Below are 19,875 nucleotides of genomic sequence, written 5' to 3' on the forward strand. Positions count from 1 at the left end.
ATTTCTTTTTCCAGTGAACACTGATGAAAAGCAGACATACTAACACTGTCATGTGCAAATATTCCACTGTGTCTTCCCTCCCTGAGTTACAGTGACAACTCGTGCAGCGGGAGGAAACTCTCTGCTCTCTGCTCGTGTCCTGCAGAGGGAGACAAGCGCATGTGAGAGTGTGGTTTAGAGGCACCCAGAGTTGTTCAACAGCTCTCCACTGAAGTCAAGAGACAGCTATTTAGGTGCCGTGAAACACAAGTGCTCCCTCTGCAGAGTGATGGGAATACTCCCAACGCAGCGTCAGCCTCTTCACGACTGCATATCAAGTCTGATCAAACACACATGAGACGCCGTACAGAAGCCTCTTTTTAACCGAAATAAAAACAGCTGCACATTTTTATGTTAGTTTTTCTTAAGAGGTTTTAATGAATAGCAACTGGGCTTTAACCGTTGCACCGTTGAAATCCTGAAATAAAATCGCCTTAAGTCAGCACTCGCGGAGCAAAATGTGATGAAATAAGCAAGAAAGTCTGATTTACAGTGGCTGCTTTTGGATCAGGAAGAAGGAAGAAAAGTGTATGGAAGGAGTGAGGCGTGCAAAAATGGATTTAAAAAAATAAAAACTCCATGCAAAGTTGATTTATAGCACATTTAATAAATGATTCAATGTACTTCAAGTTAAAAGCAGACATTACATTACCAAACATGTGGGATGGATATACAGTATATACCAAATACAGTATATATATATATATATATATATATATTTATTTATATATATATATATATATTTATATATATATATATATATAAATAAAAATGATATACATATAAGACAGAAAATAAGATGAAGAAAAATAAACAAGAAAATAAGACCAGGTGCAGTGTGTAACATTTACAAGCAGAAACTGACTATATGACCCATAAATGTGTCTTTGCTTATAAAAAACTTTAATTTTTTGTAGCTTTAGATTAAGTCTATTTTATGTAATGTAGGTAAGGGCCTTGCTATACAGAGGGCAACATGTTACTACAGCAACTCAAAAACCAGCCAGAGCGTGAATTTCACATTTTGAATCGTAAATCTGGGTTCATGACCCTTTTGGAACTGGTGACCTGTCCAGGGTGGACCTCGCTTTTCGCCCTATGTCAGCTGGGATTGGCACCAGCGCCCCCTTGAGACCCTCATGTGGAGGATAAAGCAGTAGAAGAAGGATGGATGGGCTTGTAAAATAAAGTGAGTGCACTTTTCATTGTTTTCACTTTTCATTGTGGTTCCGTCTCAACCTCTTTGTGTAGAAGACGCTTTAGTGCTGCAATTACGGGAATAACGTCTGCCACTGATGCATCAGATGAGCTGATCTCTTTAGTTAACTGCTCAAAGAGAATGTCCTGGCGTGAAGGGAATGTCGCAGGGCGTTCATAATCTGCGCTGTATGCAGCCAAGTTTGCGCAAAGAGACTTTCCAGCATTTAATAGGTGCTGTTCCACCGTGTACTCACATCTTGTAGGAACCGTTTATTGGTGTTCCAAATCTCTGATCTTGGACAGACTCTAAGCGAGTATAGATAGACACGTGCTGGCCACAGTTTTTGCATGTGTCATCACAACATCCTGTTCCGGTCGTGTTGTTTTGGTGTTAAAAGTCTTTCGGCCGAAAACCGAAAATACCTTTTTTGGCCAAATTTTTGGTGCATTTCTAATACAAAAATAGTAACTGTTGATTCAACCCACTGGTGCATTTAATGACCAATATATATATATATATATATATATATATATATATATATATTTTTTTTTTTTTTTTTTTTTTTTAAACAAAAAACATCTGCCGCAGAGTCTGTATTTGTGGAAGGCCAATGACAGTTAACTGTAACGTTCTGAAAAGGGATTGACAAGCTGAGGACAATACACTGAATTCAACCAAACTTTAATGTCCATGAAAGACAACCACTATTATCATGAAAGTGAACACATTTCACTATCAGCCCATTATGCAATTATACTCCTCAGTCTTTTCCTGCACAGCAAACAGCACTTAAACTAAGTAAGGAAGCACTGATCATGTTTAGACTTTGAATTAGATGTTTCGGGGAGGTAAAACTGACCTCGACATGTATCTGTCCCATATAAATGAAACTGATTTGATTCAACCATCACCTATAAACAGGCTTGATGACAACCTGTGACAATAGCATATGAAAATGTCTAATTAAAACACACCCTCAGGCAGAGCACACAAGCAATGATTCTCAGTGACACAACAAGGGAGTGGAGAGCCAAACAAACTGTCCAAACTGGCTAGAGGAATTCATTTTCCTCTATTGTCAGCGGCTGGTAAAATGCCACTCTTGCTCCGAGGTGAACAGGGACATTGGCTCTGAAGTGGCCCTGGTGCTCATTAAACCAGAGAAAGCAACAAGCTCCGGTGGTAAATACAGCTGCCGCCCACTAACACCAACACTCGACTCCACAGTTCATGTCTATACTTCCCTCCAGTGTCAGAGTTCATGCATTTACATCATGTCTCCCTCTCACTGCAGTCCACTCCTGATGGGAAAGAAAACTATTTTTATGGTACTGGTGAATATACGGAAATTTGAGTTCCGTACGTTTTGTGTCCCGCATCACAAGTGTCATAAATCGACCTTTCTGGAACTATTCAGCTTTTCTTTCTTTTTTTTCTTGTGCTGCTTTTTAGAGTTCCCCTAAACATGCCTCATATCACTGGTTCACTTTGTAATGCAATTTCCTGTTTCCCACAATGACTTACAGCAATAGTGGGTGTGAAGTTGATGCTTTCAATCACAAGTGGGTGTATGCGTGGGTGCAGGCATGGTTGTATACTGCAGTTAGTGAACTCTGTGCCATGTATACATATGTATAGATATAGATAGATAGATAGATAGATAGATAGATAGATAGATAGATAGATAGATAGATAGATAGATAGATAGATAGAACTATAATTAATATAAGTCATTGCTCGCTCTCATCTTGTCGTGTAGCTGCTGACAGAGACAGTTTTTAGTGTCGTATCATGATTTTACTGCCAGTAAGTGAAATCACATGGACCTTGATGACGGCCTCTCATATTTCATATGCACTCAGCTGTGTCTTGAGGAGAATCAAAGTGCCATCAGTGGTTTCATCTCAGAAATAAAACCATTTACCAACTACCCTCGCTCCGATCCACACAGACAAGCGACGGTGCTTTTCCCTCCCTGCCTCGAACACAGTCTCCCCACACATCGACGAGAAACACACACGCACGCACACACTCTGAGGCATTTGTCACACTTAAAAAGAAAGTTTTCAGTACTTTTTCAGTCCTTAAAACCAGATCCAGAGTGAACTTTCCCATCATGTATTAATTTATCCTACTTTCAAGCTTTATTTCTCTCTCTCTGGACATTTTACTCTTCTTTATACTCATTGTAATACCTTTTGTTTGTAATATCTTATTGTTTTTATTTTTATCCTTGGCGATGATGGTGTTTCCTGTTTTGTAACTTCTAAAACTTTGACACCTAAGCCTCAAAATGTCTGTCTTGACTTATTTTTTGTTTATTTTAACCATTAAAGGGCCAGAAAATGTCCTGTGACTAAGTGCTTTTGCCCCTTTTTTCAGAATATCTTTCAATATCTGGCAGTTATTTACTAGTGTATTAACAATTTAAAATGAAGACAAGAAAAAGTTTTATTTAAAAAAACAAACAAACACTTTAGTTGTACATGAACAGCAGATTTTGTGTGTTAAATTTGAGATGTGAACAGTATAAAACATATTTAAAGTCATAATTGTTTTAGTTTTTGTCTCAGGCCGAAAATTGAAAGGATGCACAGGCGTTTTCTCCAACTCTTTCCTCTCTGGTGACAAAGACGCTGACTCTCCGGCTTCCTGCAACAGCGTGAGTGAAATTACTGTAATAACCACGTGTGACATAATAACCACGTGTCATCTGCGATATGCTCGGTGTTAAATGAATATGTTTTTGTTGGCTCCATAGCATTTAACTGTTTTGGTGTGTCTGTATGTATGTGTGTGTGTGTCTCTGTAGGTGTGTTATGTCTCTGTCTATGAGGGGTCAGGGTTGATTTCATTGTGTAAAGCACTTTGTCCGACAATTTATTATCCTCATTATCCATTATTATCCTCCACATGAGGGTTGCAGGGGCCGCTGGTGCCAATCTCAGCTGACTTAGGGCAATAGGGGGATTTTACTAGTATGGAAAGTGCTATATAAATATTGGTTGATTTATTGATTATATTAAGTGACATTAGCAACAAGTACTAATTTGATGAGAATGTTGATAAGAAGAAAGTGAAGTGTGTAAACTCTCCGTCGTCATTTGAATCCGTCTTGACTCTTTGATATATAAACCACTGTGAATCCTCTGAACGTCCATATTGTCTTTGAGCAAAGACTGAAAAAATATCCATCTGCCGGGTTGAGAACAGACACCGAAGGCCTCCTGTTCCTTCGTCTCACCGAGCCAAGAGCTCATTTACATCCAGCAGAGACAATGTCTGATACGACAAATCTCGGTCCATATGTGTGTGTGTGTGTGTGTGTGAGAGTGATCTTGGACATAAGGAACATGGAGACATTTTAATGAAACCTCCAAGTTTGAAAAGAAGCCAAAGGTCGCTGCTAATTATCAGTCAACAAAAAAAGCACAAAAACAAACATAATGCACCAGTTGGGTTGCGCTAACGTTTAACTTTTATTAAGAATGGTCATATTAGTTGTCACCACACGTACTTCATAATGAAAGAAAACTTAATTCAATAGAAAACTACCAATATACCAACCAGCAAGCCTGAGTACGACCATGGTAGTAATATAATGCTAATAATAACTATTATCACAGAAACCAAGGACCTCATTAAATGCATGTGGCAGATCAGATAGATGAAGGCCTGCACAGATTGCACTGAGAGGGGAACTGTTATATAGCTATAATCAAAGCCATAGTGATCAACAGACCTGCTGAGTTATAAGCTGACATGTCCTTAACACTGGCAGCAGACGTCCACTTCTCACACTCCAAGCAGACACGAAGAGGTGGAACAGAAGGAAAGACAGAGAAATGAGTGGGAAAAAAAATAAATGGCACACATGTTGTTTTTTTTAGCCTGTAATTCATCTTTTTTCTTTTTTTTCCCTTGTGTTTTCTCTTAATGATTTTTCTCACAATCAAAGATAATCCACAGATGGACGTGAACGGATGATCTCTAACGTTAATTTAAGCCCAGACAAACAGGTTACTGTATATTCAGTGTATGTCTCATCTAAAAGGACTCATCACGTTCAGACACACATTCCATCTTAATCAACACAATATTACAGTAAAGTCTGACGTCTCCAGCGCTAGAACAGAGGACTAGAAACACCAATGACGTTCCCTTTGTCATAAATAGTGCATACATGTCACATGTCTTTAGAACGCACACACACACACACATGCTCCTCGTTTTAAACTCCGTCACATAGCAACAATGTGGTATCCATAGAAACTGAATTAAAGTTAAAACAAAGGATATTTTTATCTTTTCTTCTGCGAGAAGAATTCTCCAAATAGCAATGGATATTTTATCCCGTGTTTGTCTGAGTTGTTTTATTTTAGTCGTATGACACATTCATAGTCAAAGGAGGAATTTCTGTGCTCGTCGTGGGCTCCTGCCGCACAATAATAGGAATATCAGAGGAAGCAGCAGATTCAGTATTGTCCTGGGGCTTCTGGTTGTGTCACACGGTCTTCCTCGGGACACAACGGTCGTCAGCCCAGCTCAAGCTTTAATGACGCAAATTGAAGCTCACGCACGATTTCAACGGCGACATCGAGCGGATACATGTCTGTTCTTTTGATTTACACATCCACACCTAGTATCATTTCCTTTGAAACTGCCTTGGTGGAAACCTGGTAGTCCAATATTTACTATCTAGAAACTCCTGAGGGAAATATCTCGCTGCCAAATACAAACAAGTCTCTACAACAAAATTACAAGTTATTTTCAACAGCAAATACATTTTGAAGCAAACATAATTGATGTAATTAGGGGCAGATGCTTGAAATGGACCTGACATGTTGGAAAGGTGTTTTCCTCCAATCTAATCACGTTTTCTGTAATGAACCAAACCACAATACCTACGCTAAAGTGCTTTTATTGCCCAAACACAACCACAATATCTCCCTCTGGAGTCATACCTGCTACTGGAAATGCACGGCTTCATTCTCTCATCTGAACTTAATACAGCCTGCCATTACCTTTGTCACTATAATGTCACAGCAGACAGCGTTGAGCTGCCCGGGGAACAGCCAAACAATCAGCCGAAACTCTTTAAAGCATACTGTTTTATTGCTTTCACAGGATACTTTGGTGTCGTGTCACTCCTCGTCCATATTTGACTTAATACTTTGCGCCGATGCCTCATAACAAGAAAGATGTTGACAAGAATGAAGTCAACTGGGGCTCCACTCTGCACCTGACTGTCGCTGCTCGCAATCATCGTTTCGCTCAGACACGTTGATCTCCAGAGTAAATGAGGTTGCTTGAACTCAGGGTTTAGGATGCAGCTGTTTTCTAACCCCTCAGCTTCATAATCATATCCACTTTGCATCCTGGGTGTAACGTAATGAATGAACGTGCAGCAGGGAAGACGCCGCTCCAGTCCACTCAGAAAGTGGCGTGAACCTGCGTCATCATGCAAATGAAGAGTGGTAATCTAGTAGTAAGAGTAACTCTGAAGATTCAGAGGAACTCCTCTGGAGTTTTTATTTTTCTACCCAATCTGTCATTCCGGCTGCTGACCTATCATGCCATTTTCAAGAGGATGTTCTCATTTTCACAACTCCCCAGTGATCAGACAACAGATGAGTCTTGCTGCAGCTCTCTGTGAAGCCAAAGGTCGTCAGCTGCTCCCTGTCAGCAGCACAACAACAAAAATCTCACTTTTCTGCGTCAAGTTGATTCTTCACAAGCAAGTACTTCTTTCCTGAGGAAGGTTGAACATACAGGACAAAAGTCTGTGAAGGTTCTCAGTCAACCAAGTCATGGTAGCTTTAAGTGCTAAAAACAAAGGCAACTGGACTTCTGTTTGGTTCTTGAGGACTCGTGCCTTTGTTTTGAGCACTTAAAAATACAGGCCAAAAGCAGCTTTAACATCGCATGCTTTTAAATAATAAATATTATTAGTTCACTGTCTAGATTTTACCACTACTGGCAAATTGCAACTGTATGTTTAACCAAGATTCAATTGTACAATAATAAAGGAATCAAAATGTGATTTTTTTTCTACTATGTGATAGCCTACTGTACGTGTTTACAATATTGTCAATCTGTAATTGTGTGTGTTGGCCACAAGGTCTTAATAGTGTGATGAAACAAAACTAACCGCTGACACAAACTCACAAACATAAAATGTTCAAATAATCACATTATTAATGGCTGGGTTCCATTTAGCTGCCTCAGTTTCAGGATGCAAGCTGGTTCACTCTCACGCTGTCCTGACCATGAACTGAACAGTGCCATCGTTAATGTAATCAGTAACACCTGTGACTTCTAAAACGTGTCCAAATGGCAGACGGACAGTCACCGAGAGCAGAGCGTTGTCAAGGGAGACGTGTCTGTCTTCTCATGTGTCTGTCTTCTCCAAAACCTCATGCAGGGTAAGTTCTGTGTTTAAAGGAAACATTTTTTTCAGAGACGTGGGGAAGGTTCGTGTCAACATTTGAAAGTGTAACAGTCACATGGAGTTGACACACTGTTACTGAGAGCACACATCGTCTCTGCTGAGGCAAACCTCTCATCTAAAGACACATTTCTCCTCACGGTTTGATTGAAGGTGTGAATGTGAAGAAACGGAAGAAGAAGAAGAAGAAAAGGCGTAGGTCTATTTAATCACAAACATCCCACGTTTTCATGTTTCTCTGTTTACTTTAATGTTATTCATTCCTCTTTTCAGTGGCAGGCCTCTACAAACCTGTATCATTCTCATCCAGTTGAAAGCTCAATTGTTTACAAACCCTGGGTTCCTCCTTTTAAAAAAAGCTAATTAATTTAAACTGCAACGAGGTTAATTTGCATGTGAATAATTTTATTCTATTTCGCCGGCGGCTCAACATTCAAAACCACATCATCCAATTCCAGATTCCACTATTTCCACATGACAGAACTAGAATGTACAAGGAAATCTCAACTTCCTACTGTTTAGATGTGTGTATATACATATATATATATATATATATATGTTGGGATTAGGGGCGTGATTGGTTATGAATTTAGAATATTAATAATTGATTAATTATGGAATAATTAATTTATTATAAAAAGTTGAGTCAAACTCAAATCGGGGCACCACTCCTCTCAAACAGAGGAGAACAATCGGTTCTGAATGAACCATTAATTCATAACCTCCAAAAACAGTCTCATAAATTAAGCGACTACCAATTTGGATTATGATTAATAATTAACTTAATAATTGATAAATCACAATACTACATCAATAGTTAGGTGAATTGAAGGATTGGAATTCTACAGGGAAGAGGTTGGCAATATACACACTTGTGCAATATTAATCAGACCAGACTGTATATTTATAAAACATTTATTAAAAAGACATCAAAGATATAAACAAGAATATTTACTAAATGTAACAATATACAGTGTATGTGTGTGGAAAAGAGAGAGTCTGTGTGTATGCAGGTCAAATGGTCAAGTCAGATAGAGGTAGACTACAAATCAAGATGGCGGTTGACAAAGAAACTACAACAAGATGGCGGAATCAAAGATGGCTTCTTGACCGCATGGCTGCTGTGTTTCTTGGTTAACTACTTTTCTAAAGTGAGATGTCAGGTTAGATGAGAGGTTAGAAGCATGCACATCTAGAGCTGAGAGCTAAGAAGCATGGACATCACTAACATCATATTAACCTAAATCTAGGCATTACAACAACACTTTATGTGAGCAAGTAAGCTCAGTATAACATTTCATCTATGCTTAGCCAAGTAGTGTAATGCTATGCTAGGCCCAGTTACGTTACCAAGTCCTTAAAAGATGCCAAAGTGTCCTTTTGAGGTGCTGTCTGTTGGTCCAGGAACAGTAGATGGTTGACTGTGTTTCTGGTGTCTGTGGCTCAGGTTCCTCCTCACAAAGTTAGCTAGTTGGAGCTAACTTGGCTCTGGATCCTTGGTTGATCCTTAGGCAGGCTCTGGTGTCGCTGCCTCTGATGGGAGGATAGCAGGCTGCTGTGAGCGGGCCTGCTCGAAGATCAGCAGAGAGGGTCTCTTGCTGCTGGAAGCTTGTTAAGCTCTGTGCTGAAGGGTCTTCAGTCGAAGAGCTGAGGTCTGTGTCCTTCCTGCACCCAGAAGGGCAGGGGAGAGCAGAGGAGCCTGTGTCCTCCGGTGAGATGGAGACGAGAAGAGCGAAGAAGAAAGGCGAAAAAAGGAGGGGAAACCTGGCTTTTGTATTGCCTGTTACATGGGGGTCACATGTCCAAAAGTGACCACTGAGGTGGGTTTCCCACTGATGTGTGGAAGATAAGGGATCTTTATTGACTGAGTTTTATGACACTCTTTGTCTCTGAGCAAGGGGCCATGTGTTCTCCATCCAAGATGCATGTGACTCCATCTTGAATGAGCTGATCCCCAACAATCCCCCCTTGGACTCAGGATCTCACTCCATGTGTGATCCTGAGTGCACAGTGTACAGTCCAGAGGAAAATCAGTTCATTCACTTTGTAACATCTGGGCATTGATTAACTCTAATTTGGCTAAGCAGTAATATTACAAATGAAGAACATACAAAAATGGCATTGTACAAAAATACCTAACTTTATCAGGTTAGTAAAAAGAGGAAGGTTAGATGTGTTAACATGGTAAATACCAAGAGTGGCAACTGTAAATGGATATCAGTGTGATCATAACTAGCCCTGTATGGTCATAACAAGATGTCCTTGACTAGTGTACAAAACTTATCCTACAGCTGGAAGGGTACAAACAAAAGTAAAAAAACAAAGTTTGCCCAAGAATACAAAGTTGAGCAGTGGTTTTCTTAAGTGACGTAATAAGTCTGGTTATTACAGTGTTAAGAATCACTGAAATTGTCATATGTGCGTACCCAAAATCCGGATACCTACTCATCTAATAAAACTAAGAAAAATTTAAAATAAACAAGGAATGGACATTCTTCAGGACAGATTGGATTGTGTCCTAAGGGTTTGTTCAAGTGTAGAGCTCTAGTATCTAAAGCTTTCTGGAACTTGTGGCTTAGGGCTATAACACCTGTAGCTGGAGAAGCGGTGAGATTCACTGTTACTGTCAAATCGGTCATGATCATGTTCTGAACTGTACTCTGAGATACTGCGGTCATCATCAGAGTAATTTAGTGGCTGATCATGTCTTTGGGCCAGAATCTCTGAGTATGGTCTCCAACAACTTCTGTTGTGGGAGTGCCTGTCTCGGGGCAGCCAGTGGACATGGCGGTTATGCTTTCTGTCCCTAGGCTTGTTTTTGTCACCCCCCTTTGTTCTGTTGTGAGGATGAGATTTTGAAATTGTTTGTCTGGGTGACACTTTTGGAGTTGACCTGTCAGGTTTAAAGATTTTATCTCTCGCCTGTGGTGGGACAACCGATTCCCAAGCCATCTGAGATATTTTCTTTATCTCAAGCATGGAAAGTTTACCTTGGCTTGTCTGAAACACAACGTGAGTGCGTATGCATGGGTGAAGGTTGCGCACGAACAGGGACTTAAAATTTGGATTTTCTTCCAAGCCAGGGGCATTTCTTCCCTGAAAATACACCTTTCTCAAACGTTGGAAATAATCACGCGGATGTTCGCGACGAGTATGTTTAACTTGAAGGGCTGCAGCCATGGAAGTAATCTCGTCCACACTTGAGGAGAATTCTTCTATGAGAGCTTGACGAAGCTCTGTGTAGTTATTTCTAACTCTGAGGGAAAGTTCCTGTATAAACTTGCGGACCGCTTTAGAGCTGCTTTTCTCTACAAGTTTAATCTTCTCCCTCTCAGTTGCATAGGGAAGGTCCATAAGGGCTTGGTCTATCTCAGTAAAATAATTGTCAATGTTGTGATCACAGTTGTCTGGATCAAAATGATCAATGTCTTTTGCAAGAGATTCCAGTACCTTAAAACGAAAACATTCTGAGGTCTGAGCATGTCTTTCATGTGCTCCTGCTGTTCTCTCTGGGGGGTAGGTGAAGCCTGCATGGCTGTTATCACCATGATGCTGCAGAGAGGAGCCTGAAAAGGGGGAGGGATAGTCCTGAACTGACCTAACCCCCTCTCCATCGAGGTGAGCATGGAAAGCAGTGTCATGCATGTGTGAATAAAAGGGGTTCTGGGTAGAAATTCTACCAGAGACTGAACTGCCTTTATCAGAAATGTCAGATCTATATGACTTTGTTCCCAAAGAGTTAAGCTCATTGAGAAACTTTTCACCACTCTTGTGTGGTGGAGTTAAACGCTCACTACAGGGAGGCTGTGAGTCCGAATAACCAGAGTCACATCTGCTGGACAACTCTGGTGTCGAGAGATGTTCTGATCTAAGCTTTAACAATTCTTCCTTGTGGAAGCAAAGATCTGATTCTGCAGAGTGTAGGTCTAATAAATAGCGCACAGCTTTCTTATTGGCCTTGTTTACCTCTTGGAGCAGGCAAGCATTCTGCACTCTTAGCGACTCAACTTCTTTCTCTAGAGCTGCTTTGCTCTGAAGTGAAAGGCTGGCCTGTCTGTGGAAATTCAGCAGCAAGCATTCCAACAATGATGCTTTGGATGCATTCTTAGCATCAACACTGTTATAGATGAGAGAGTTTATTTCCTCCTTGCACTCATTTAAACTTAACCTGTTGATGAACTCAACATAACCAGTCTTTAGGTTCTGTGCAAGAGATGAAACAAACAGTTCTACACAGGGATTCTCCATTTTTAGGTCTAGAGAAGAAGGAGTTTAAGCAAGTTGTAAAATACAACAAACAAATCAATTTGTTATTATTTTAACCTGAGGAACACTGTGTAGTGTCGCTACCCTTGGCTAACAACAATATAGATGTCTACCACATGGAAAGGAGCTTTCTTTGAAGCAGCTAAAGCACGGACTAGTAGCTATATTAGGCTTCAGAAATGTGGGAGCAGGGTTTAAGAAAATGTTTAGGGGAAAATATCTTAAACTTAACTCAAGCTGAAACACATGAATGTTACAGCAAGGTACACAATGGTACACACAGGGCTGTATAGCACACTGTGGCTCTATTTCAATTCTCACTTTGGCTGAAATGCACGGCAGTAACAGCACAAAATACAAGCTTTATGACACAGGGTTGTGGCACGCTGTGTGTTATTTAAAGAAAGAGCACTTAATTTAACAACCAGATTTTCAGTGTCGAGTTTCTACAGATCAAGTTAACTGGACAGTTAGCAACATTAGCAAGCTGAAAGACAAGTTAAAATCATAGGACTCAATATGATAACAATAACCAAAACGTTTTTTTTTGTTAAACGTAGTAAACCTAATTTGTACTCAAGGTACTTCCTGTATAACTGAAGTCTACTCCAGTCGAGGATTAGTGAAACGCCAAAGTCAAAGTCTGGGGAATCTACCTGGTGTATTGACCAAAATTATGGTCAATTAATATTACACAATTATGAATAAATTGCCAACAGTACCCTGCCTCACACGGGGCACCAATTATGTTGGGATTAGGGGCGTGATTGGTTATGAATTTAGAATATTAATAATTGATTAATTATGGAATAATTAATTTATTATAAAAAGTTGAGTCAAACTCAAATCGGGGCACCACTCCTCTCAAACAGAGGAGAACAATCGGTTCTGAATGAACCATTAATTCATAACCTCCAAAAACAGTCTCATAAATTAAGCGACTACCAATTTGGATTATGATTAATAATTAACTTAATAATTGATAAATCACAATACTACATCAATAGTTAGGTGAATTGAAGGATTGGAATTCTACAGGGAAGAGGTTGGCAATATACACACTTGTGCAATATTAATCAGACCAGACTGTATATTTATAAAACATTTATTAAAAAGACATCAAAGATATAAACAAGAATATTTACTAAATGTAACAATATACAGTGTATGTGTGTGGAAAAGAGAGAGTCTGTGTGTATGCAGGTCAAATGGTCAAGTCAGATAGAGGTAGACTACAAATCAAGATGGCGGTTGACAAAGAAACTACAACAAGATGGCGGAATCAAAGATGGCTTCTTGACCGCATGGCTGCTGTGTTTCTTGGTTAACTACTTTTCTAAAGTGAGATGTCAGGTTAGATGAGAGGTTAGAAGCATGCACATCTAGAGCTGAGAGCTAAGAAGCATGGACATCACTAACATCATATTAACCTAAATCTAGGCATTACAACAACACTTTATGTGAGCAAGTAAGCTCAGTATAACATTTCATCTATGCTTAGCCAAGTAGTGTAATGCTATGCTAGGCCCAGTTACGTTACCAAGTCCTTAAAAGATGCCAAAGTGTCCTTTTGAGGTGCTGTCTGTTGGTCCAGGAACAGTAGATGGTTGACTGTGTTTCTGGTGTCTGTGGCTCAGGTTCCTCCTCACAAAGTTAGCTAGTTGGAGCTAACTTGGCTCTGGATCCTTGGTTGATCCTTAGGCAGGCTCTGGTGTCGCTGCCTCTGATGGGAGGATAGCAGGCTGCTGTGAGCGGGCCTGCTCGAAGATCAGCAGAGAGGGTCTCTTGCTGCTGGAAGCTTGTTAAGCTCTGTGCTGAAGGGTCTTCAGTCGAAGAGCTGAGGTCTGTGTCCTTCCTGCACCCAGAAGGGCAGGGGAGAGCAGAGGAGCCTGTGTCCTCCGGTGAGATGGAGACGAGAAGAGCGAAGAAGAAAGGCGAAAAAAGGAGGGGAAACCTGGCTTTTGTATTGCCTGTTACATGGGGGTCACATGTCCAAAAGTGACCACTGAGGTGGGTTTCCCACTGATGTGTGGAAGATAAGGGATCTTTATTGACTGAGTTTTATGACACTCTTTGTCTCTGAGCAAGGGGCCATGTGTTCTCCATCCAAGATGCATGTGACTCCATCTTGAATGAGCTGATCCCCAACATATATATATATGTATATTATGGTATAATGTGAGATTGGTCTTAAAGGGAATTAATGGTGAAGTCATTCAGTTGGAACTGAACACAGGAGGCCATTAGGAAAGGACACACATGGTCCATGGCAACAAGACAACTAATAACACAAAGGTGAACACAGAAATCCTGATTCTGCTGCTGCGGCACCAGTTTGACAAAAGTGTATGCCAGGCTAAGACCTTATGCTATTTTTGGTATCGAGTCATGTGACTTCCTGACATATGAGTGTGTGATTCTGCAGCTCCAGACAGTTTAGCATGAGTGTTTTTTCTTTGATATTATTTGTATGGCTGACGCAGGCGCGCGATTTTAGCAATCGTTAAAGATCATTACAAATCACACTGTGTGACACCGATTGAATAAATGTGGGTGTGACATGTGACTGATGATGTATACTGATGACACGCATACTGAATTGTAGTGCCAGATGTTAGGAGATAAAACATCACCATATACTAACAACGGACAAAAAAAATAAATGGTGCTAAATTCAAAAGCAGAAGGAGCTTAAGATAGGTAGTTTTAAGATGACATACAATAAATGTTCTTTATTGAAATCCAACAACCTTGCATTCCTTTTCAGCTCTGTGGTCCACGATCAGTACATCGCTTCATGGGGCATTTTCACAGGTCTGTCAGTAGATGTAGGTCATGGCATCACAGACACTGTGATGGTCATCCTACATTTCTCACATTATGACGTAGGAGCCAGGACTTGATAAAAATAATTTAAATTTTTGAATTTGACAAGTTATTGAAAGGAAATTACAAAAAACAGACCCCTGCATTTCCATGCTGCAATGTAATTAATGTCACCATCGCTTCAGAAGAAAATGCTTGTTGCTTCCCAGATTTCACTCCAATCATTACATCAAAGACTAAAGTGCAGTCTAAATGGTAAAAGACGTTAAAGATAAAACATACTTTTCCACTTTGAGTTTGAACATGACAGATCTGTCATTTCTAGTATTAACACACATCTTTACAGACGATCAGGCTGATATAAAACCCTCTTCCTGAATGGCATGGTGGCAGCTTTACCATCAACCTCTTCAGTCAGCTCGTCTTAGGTCTTTTGAGCCCACTGTGCAGTCACCACCATCTCTGTAATGCTGCTTAATAAACCATTATTGTGAAAGGAACATGTTCATAATCAGTGGATATTTTAGAACCTGTCTCCACAGGTTCACAAGGCAGATGGTCTACCTGCCAGCAGAGGTTTGAAATAGATCCCTGGTCTAATTCTGGTAAATGCACTTTTTGACAATCTTCAGGTACAGCTTGACATCTTGTGATGAGTGAGTTAAGGTGGCATCATTCCTGCTAAAGATTTTCAACACATAATTGATGAAAAAGGCTGCACTGGTTGCACTGGGCATTGAATCATCAGCCACAGCTGTATTCAGCTGAATTCTGTGTTGTTTGAACAAACACTGTGACCTGGCACTGGTCCAAAATAGGCTGAGGTCACAGACGCCTCCCACACGTTTGCACACCGTCATATATTGTGTTTGTACTCCTCTGCTCAGTGGATGCAGTTTTCGTCTCGTTTGATTCCAGCATGTACTAAGTTTATCTTTATCATCCACTCACTCAAAAATGTTTTGGATATTGGTTCTGTCAAAAGCCCGATCAACTCGGTTATTTTCTGTAACGCTGAGATTATGTCGGATCTCAAACACAGCTGTGCCTCTTTGGCACGTGAAATTCCTTTGGGTTTGGAGTGTGAAAATCATACACAGAGTTTCTGAGCTATAATCCAGCACTGCCCTGTCATTTTTTTGTTTTGTGAAACAAAATACATTGTATTCAATCAATCAATCAATCAATCAATCAATCAATCTGTCATTATTCTGTAGCACTTTTCATACAAATAAGGTGACCTAAAGTGCTTTACAGAAGAAAACCACATATAAACAATGCAACCCATCCTTCACCATTTCTCAAAATGCTTAATTTCTTAAGTCAGGGGTCTCAAACTCAAATCAGTGTCTAGTTTGGTCAGTAGGGGCCCGTCAAGTGAAAAAACATTGAAATATTAATATTTATGTTGATATTTCACATAATTTCTAAATAAAAGTGTTTGTTTGGATATGGAATGATACAATAGTTCACAATATAAATATATTTATGATTGCAAATGGAATCTATTAATTAAAAAAAGTTGGAGACCTCTGCCTTAAATAGAGCAAATATTTTTCATTATTAAAATTGCCATTTTTTTGTTCCTTATTTATGTAGCAGAAGTGTTTGTTCCTCTTTCAAATCCAATGAATCATCTTGTGACTTCAATGAGTCTCCTTGTGACCTCTTGGAGGTGCCCTGACCCTCAGGTTGAGAACCACTGGACTAACGCTCAAACTGTAGTGCAACATGACCTCACAACCATCTGCGTCTACATATATAATATAAGATATTAATTAATCAAGGTGCTACTTTTCTGCAGAATGACATCAGATTCTTAGGTAAATTTTAATAAAACATTTTAATCTTTGTAAAGCAATGTTTTTTAGTTACTCCAAATATTGTTGTTTTAATTAAGTGATGATGTTTATGGTGAATAGCATGCGACCATGGCAGCAAAGCCACTGTGAAACAGTTCCTTCAGTGTGTAACAGACTGTGACTGTTTAATGGTTACTGAAACTAAACTGCAAAACTGAATAATGAAATATCTGTATGTATTTATTTTTAATGAACACCTACAGTAGCTTCATGTCCCCACCAGGGGCCCCCTACACTGTGAACCACTGTTGTAGTATACTGTATGTGTAGCATTAATAGTAATTGTTTATTTATCACATTGTTGCATTTATAAGTAATTATTGTCATTATAACATCATCCACAACTGTTCCTAGTCTCTTTCCTTGCGTTCCTCTTCTTCTCCTCATTTTCTCTTATTTATGGTGGAAATATTAGAGCTAAACAATGGCTGCTGCATGGTCTGCTCTCATTACTCGCGGGCATCTTACTCAAGAACTCTCTCTCAGTTTAAATGTCAGTGGGTAAGCGCACATCGTTATTAGCAGGCTTTGTGGTTGCAAGTCCATTTCTTCAGATAGGAGAGTGTAAGTGATCTTATCTATAAATTTTAAATGAAACCATAAGTCTAATATCACCCAGTTTATGTCTGAGTGCTTCTCAGCGCACACACTACACACAACGCAACACTCCTTTTCACTGAATGTGGGGTGTGTAACAAGACCTCTGAGGGGAACAACTAACTGAAAGTAAAAATGACTCTCAATGAATAATACAGTACATCCAGCACTGTTAATACACCAGTGCTAAAAGCAGTCATGTATGAAGTATCTAAAAGTAATACTTGTGTTAAAGTAAAAGAAAATGTTCAAGTCACTTTTTACAATATGAGTAAAAGTCATAAAGTATAACATTTATTATACTTAAGTACAAAAAGTTATTTTCTCTTATATAATGTACAACTTTTAGAAGTTAAAGTAAAATGAAGAAGTGGGAGAGTGAGTCGGCTTTCAACATGAAGGTTGTGGGTTCGATTTCTGGCTCTGCTTTGTCCTTCTTCTGATTTTATTTGGTAGTAAGGAGTAAAAAGTTTAACGTATTAGAGTAAAAGTACACAGTTTATTTAGGAAATGCAGTGAAGTAAAGATAAGATGCCATTGACCACAGGTGGTTATTTTATCATGACCAGTGATTTATTTATTTTCTCCCCCTCTGGTTGAAGACAGAAGCTCCACTGACATTTAAAATTGTCTTATTATCTGTGGAGTATCAGAGATAAAAGACACCTTTGAAACTGGCATTTTATTGATACCACTGGGGTTCAAAAGAAAAGGGAAAAGAGGATTAAAAAAAGAAAATGAAGGCAGTGATGGTAAAGTAAAAATAGCAGTGGAACAACCTTGACACATGAATATTTGCCTTTACTAAAAAAAAATGGAAAATCAAACAGATGGAGTGCTCGAGTCTGCATCAATCACAAAAAGGTTACAACTGTGTCACTAATTACAGCAATCAGCAGGTGAACACAATCACGCTGGAGCTGAAAAAAAACTCCAATTTAAATATAGAGTTCATACATTTCTGTGTGTCATTAGAATTTTAAATTATAGATATTTTTATGTCAATTCCGCGTCTTAGTTATTACAAACTCACTGTGTATAGGAACCATAATATTCTGTGTTTTAACAGTTGAACAGTTTTTGTTGTTTTTTGTTGTTCTGTTTTCTTTACCCTAAGTTTTTAGTTCACTGTTTCCTGTTTTAATTTGAAGTGTTTCCTGTTCTGTCTTCCCTGATTGCCTGCCCCGCCCTAATGTGTCTCACCTGTGTTTGTCCCTGCCTCCCTCGTGGATTTAGTCTCTGTGCTCCACAGTGTCCGTGTTGGTTCACTTTGGTTCGTTCAAGTCACGTCTCGTCTCTTTTGGATGATCTGGTTTTCGCGTGTTCCTCCCCGTGGTTTTGCTCCATGTTGTTTTCTCTGTACGTCTGCCCTGCGATGGATTTGAAACGTCTGATATCCGTCTTTGCGGGACTTTACTTTGATTGAGAGGCATTTGGTGGTTGCTTGTAAATCTGAATCACAGGATGTGATCACAGATCCCACAGTTCTCCGGATTGTCATCCATTAAAAATGTGTTTTTACGAAGACCTCGTGAATTCAGAATGTTAGAATTCAAATCAAGGCAGGGATATTATGACGCTTTTGTACCACAAAGATTTTCTTTCTTCCAGGGAAATATAATTAGTGGCTTAATTTGTTGTTCTTTTTCTCCGGGTTCTCTTGTTTCCTCCCTCAGTCCAAAAACATGGAGATTTAGGGATGAGGCAAATTGGATGCTATAAATTGACCTTAGGTGTGAGAGTGGATGGTTGTTTTTCTCTATGTGGCCCTCGGATGAACCGGCGACTTGTCGCCCTATGTCACCTTGGATTGGCGCAACCCTCATATAGAGGATAAAGTGGTAGAAGATGAATGGATGGATGGATTTGTTCTCATGCTACAACATTATTTTCCGCTGCCCTTTGTCACCCAAGTAAAAACGGCTCCACTAGTCCCACATGAATGATGTGCTTTATTTTCTTCCTCGAGTATCTCGTTAAAACGCGGTGCTCGGTGCACGGTCATGGAATAATAACCCTATTTTTTTATGCACTATCCAGGCAGAGGTGAAAACCATTATGGCTTTACTTCAGCATGATAATGGGAGAAATACATATGTATGTAGTTGACCTGTCATGTTTGTTTACCTCCGCAGTTTCCATGCAGTTCACCAAAATCAAATATACATATGTATATATATATATATACTGTAATGGATGTATAGACAGACGAGCCTTGCCTTCGCCCTTATTACTATGCCTCATGATAGCATTTACCGCCATTTGTCTAAAACTGGACCTCCTGGTGACACTAGTCCAGCCCACAGCGCCCCCTCCCCCCCTCCCCTCCTCCTTCTTCACACAGGTACAAATTTAAACCTTTTGTAGACTCCACAATCAAAGGGATGTGATTATTCTCATTTAAAGGTGAAGGGGAATGCACGGCTTTCTAGATGGTGGTTGCCATGGATTTTTCTCAAAAGCTTTTTGTATAATGCACATCCCACTGCTGATGTCAGTGCCAAGCAAAGGGGGAGGAAAGAGTTGAAAGGAGGGAAAGGAGAGAGGGACCAGGGAAGGAGGGGAGGGAGAGGGGAGGGAGAGGGGAGGCAGCCTGTTGCTCATGATCATCAAATAACCTCCTCGTACTCCTCAAG

Source organism: Solea solea, chromosome 11, assembly GCF_958295425.1.
Source record: "Solea solea chromosome 11, fSolSol10.1, whole genome shotgun sequence".
Lineage (NCBI taxonomy): Eukaryota > Metazoa > Chordata > Actinopteri > Pleuronectiformes > Soleidae > Solea > Solea solea.